Source organism: Otolemur garnettii, unplaced genomic scaffold, assembly GCF_000181295.1.
Source record: "Otolemur garnettii isolate 467f Iridium unplaced genomic scaffold, OtoGar3 scaffold00082, whole genome shotgun sequence".
Lineage (NCBI taxonomy): Eukaryota > Metazoa > Chordata > Mammalia > Primates > Galagidae > Otolemur > Otolemur garnettii.
Window position 1 is genome coordinate 6,006,641 of NW_003852477.1, and position 4,317 is coordinate 6,010,957.

Sequence of the window (4,317 nt, forward strand, 5' to 3'; positions counted from 1 at the left end):
AGCCGTAAGAGATGTTTAGGCTGAGGTCTCTTTGTGTGGGGCTAGGTTGGAAGTTTGTCTTTTATTCTAATATGACATTGGATCGTTCAAGGTTATTAATGAGGGCTACTTCAAGTTGATGGAATATGCCAGTTTCCTAATGAGACGGTCCATTATGACTCCTGTCTGGCATCCTTTCCATTCCCTAATGTTCCTTTCTATAGTCCCATTGAGGGAGGTGGTAGTGTTATACCTGAAAAATCTCCCACACAGCCCCAACAGACGAATCTGAGACACACTCCGATGTAAAAGGCATGAGGTGAGGTTTTATTCAGAGCCCGGTCTGGACTCTCCTGGCACGCACGCCTAGGACGAGCCCCAAACTTGGGGCGAAGGCAATTCTTATAGGGTACAGAAAGTAAAAAGGAGAAGGGTACGAGTACACTTTTGATTGGTGGTTGGTGATATCATTAGTAAAGGAGGAAGTAAAGGAGGATTTGCACTGGTAGCTGATGATTTCACTAGTAAAGGTGAATTTTGGATTGATACAGGTGAGGGGTGGGGGGGTCCCTTAACCGGGGGCTAGAGTTGGTACAGCCTGATCACCTGTATTTCAAGGTAATAGAAACTTATTGTTTATTATAGCAGCTGTTTGCCTAGGGTGACTCAGTTTACAGCCCAGTGGCTGTGCAATCTGGGGTGGGGGAAGGCAGCAGGGAGTGGCCCTGCAGGTTTCACTGGCAGAGGTTGGGGCAGAAGGGCTAGGAATGGAATGTGAGAGCCAAACTAGCTCCATTTTGTTGTTTACAGCACAGGCTCCATTCTTGGCTGTTTACAGCACAAGCCCCATTCCTAGCTGTTTACCACATAGCCCTTCAGCCCCAACCTCTGCCAGGGAAACCTGCAGGGCCACTCCCTGCTGCCTTCCCCCACCCCAGGTTGCACAGCCACTGAGCCGTAAACTGAGTCACCTTAGGCAAACAGCTGCTATAATAAACAGTAAGTTTCTATTACCTTGAAATACAGGTAATCAGGTTGCACCAACTCTAGCCCCCGGTTAAGGGACTCTCCACCCCTCACCTGTACCAATCCAAATTCACCTTTACTAGTGAAATCATCAGCTACCAATGCAAATCCTCCTTTACTTCCTCCTTTACTAATGAAATCACTAACCACCAATCAAAAGTGTACTCGTACTGGATCCTACCCCTCTTGCTTTCTGTACCCCATAAAAACTTGCTCCACCCGGGGTTCAAGGCTCTTCCTTAGAGTGTACACTAGGAGAGTCCAAACCCGGTTTGAATAAAAACCTCACCTCGTGCCTTTTACATCGGAGTGATCGGAGTGTGTCTCGGATTCGTCTGTTTGGGCTGTTTGGGAGAATTTTCGGACCTAACAGGAACTTATGCGGTAAGCAGCCAGGAATGGGGCTTGTGCTATAAACAACAAAATGGAGCTAGTTTGGCTCTCACAGTAGCCACTTGTTCCGGACACTGGTAGCTTCACGGGACGTGAAGAATACAGCTGGGTTTGGAGGGAGACGGGGCTGGGCTAAGAGGGCTCACCTTTCTCCGCGGCCCCATAGGGATGCTCCCCCCTCATCCTAGAGAATCAGCGAATGACAGAGCGAGCCCATAGATGACGCGCTACCGGTCGCCCCACGGCCTTTCCGGCTCTAAAGTTTACGGCTTCTGCGCACCTTTGGGGCTGTAGCTGCCTTCCGCGCTCCGGCCACCAAGTCTCAAGGTGAGCGGCTGGGCTCCAGGGAGGGGAAAGGAGGTATTCTCGCTCGCCTTAGTGAGGCGGGAGGCCGGAGCTTATTTGGCAAGTTGTCCCTGGCCTTGATTCCCCCCGAATTGTTGCCTGGTTGGTCTCCGGGAGTCAGGGGCACTACTTTCGGTCCAGGTGGACCTCAGCCCTGCAGATCCTAGGCAGCACAGTGCTGCCACAGAAGAGACGTCAGTCTTCAGTGGCGTAGTGAACGAATGAATGAATGAGTGAGTGAGTGAGTGATGGATGGATGATCAAAAGCTAGGACCCGTGTCCAGAAATGAAATCTGGGGCTCTGAATTCTCGGTCCGATACCAGCTACTTTCTCCAGATGATCTTGTAGCTCAGAAATTTGTTTAGGGACGCTCTTAATAGGAGCTAGCAAGTAGTGTAAAACGCACTATTTGGAGAGTTTTGAGATCTGAGTTATAATTCTGGAGGGTTACAGAGGCTTTTTCTTTATTTCTAAACCTGTACTAATAGTCTGGGCCTTACTTTTTTCAGAAGGCTCAGTTGACAGCACGTGTATGATAGCTTGTATGCAAACGTTAATATCTGTCAACAAAATATTACTATCCGTCACATGGCAAACATCACACAGAATTCAAGGGTGAGGCTACCACATGGGAATATGTTTCCAGTCTAGTATTGAAAGATAAGTATATAAACAGATTTTGGTGATGATATTCGAAGCTAGATTTATTTAGCAGTTATTGGAGTATACCAGCACTGTTTGAAACACTGTGCTAATTTATTTAATCTTCACAAAAGCCTATTTGTCGTTTGGAAGTGAGAAAGAATAGCTATCTTATCCAAAGATACATTGCTACTAAGTGACCCACAGCTACAAAAGAGATAGATACTATGCTCTGCTACAGTCTGGGTGAGTGTGTTATTTGGTGCCAAGAGGCACGGCAAGAAGGGCTCCAGAGGGGAGTACATTTCAGTGTTGTTTTATTGAAGGAACAGTAGTTTCAAGTTCTTAAAAAACCCCACCTAGTTTGCTCAGACTCCTTTAGGTAATTCTTGATTTTGTGAGGTGGTGGCAGCAGTAAGAAAGCTTAGAAGATAGGAAGAGGAAGCCACCTGTCAATTACATTTGCAAGATGAAGTTAATAAGAGCATCTTTCCTTTTACCCTTCACTATAATGCCTATCTTGCCCTAGATCTGAGGGAGACTTTTAATATTTAAAAGTAACTGACAATCAGATTATTGTACAAGACACATTTATAGAAGAACAGAAGCACCTACATTCCTTCCTAGGCAATTTATAGACCTGTGGATCAGCAAACCATGGGCCAAATTTGGCCTACCATTTTTTTTTTTCAAAACTGTTATTGAAATGTAGCCAAGCTCATTTGTTTACATACTATCTATTTCTGTTTTTATTTATTTACTTTTTTGAGACAGAGTCTCAAGCTGCCACCCTGGGTAGAGTGCAATGGCATCACAGCTCACAGTAACATCAAACTCTTGGGCTTACGCAATTCTCCTGCCTCAGCCTCCCAAGTAGCGGGGACTACAGGTGCCTGCCAGAATGCCCGACTGTTTTGTTGTTGTTGCAGTTATTGTTGTTGTTTTAGTTGGTCTGGGCCTTGTTCTAACCTGCCAGCCTCCATCTATGTGGCTGGTGCCCTACTCACTGAGCTACAGGCACTGCCTATTTCTGTTTTTAAAGTTCAGAACAAAGTTGAAGAGTTGGAACAGAGGGACAGAAATCATGTAGCCTAGGAGAACTAAAATATTTATTTTCTGCTCCATGTCAGTTTGCTGAAATCTCAGATGATCCATGATTGGAGAGTGGGCATCACCAAAATACCATTCTTTTTCTATAAGTTTTAGTAGCCTGGAGGATATAAATAGGATATAATAGTATCCCAACCCTGCTGAGTGCTTACCATGTGGTAGATGTCTTTTTTTTTTTTTAAATTTAATTTTTATTTATTTATTTTTGGCCAGGGTTGGGTTTGAACCTGCCACTTCTGGCATATGGGGCCAGTGCCCTACCCCACTGAGCTACAGGCGCCACCCAGTGGTAGATGTCTTTAAGAATACTTTACATGGCTAGATCCTCATACCTCAGTGGTTAAGGTGCCACCCACATACACTGGGGCTGGCATGTTTGAACCCAGCCTGGGCCTGCTAAACAACAATGACAACTACAACAAAAAAATAGCTGGGCATTGTACAGCACCACAATGGGTGCTGAGGAGGCTGAGGTAAAACCACTTAATCCCAAATGTTGGAGGTTACTGTGAGCTATGATACCATGACACTCTGCCAAGGGTGACATAGTGAGATTCTGTCTCTAAAAGAAGAAAAAAAGAATGCTTTACATGGGCCAGGCATGGGAGCTCAGGCCTGTAATTCTAGCAATTTGGAAGGCTGAGACGGGTGGATTGCTTGAGCTCGCAAGTTTGATACCACCCTGACCAAAAAGTGAGACCCTGTCTCTACTACCAGTAGAAAAACTGAGGCAAGAGGCTCTCTTTAGCCCGAGAGTTGGAGGTTGCTATGAGCTATGATGCCATGGCACTCTATCCAGGGTGACAGCTTGAGTCTCTGTC

The 4,317-nt window shown here is 45.8% G+C and overlaps 1 protein-coding gene across 1 annotated transcript in view; it reads left to right on the plus strand.

The window, feature by feature from the left end:
* The first annotated feature begins 1,223 nt into the window (after positions 1-1,223).
* Positions 1,224-4,317, plus strand: part of ZNF502 (zinc finger protein 502) — a 15,505-nt gene continuing 12,411 nt past the window's right edge. The window contains exon 1 of the mRNA XM_012807998.2: positions 1,224-1,725. The gene's annotated coding sequence lies outside the window, so the exon portion shown is untranslated. The remainder of the gene's footprint in view (positions 1,726-4,317) is intronic.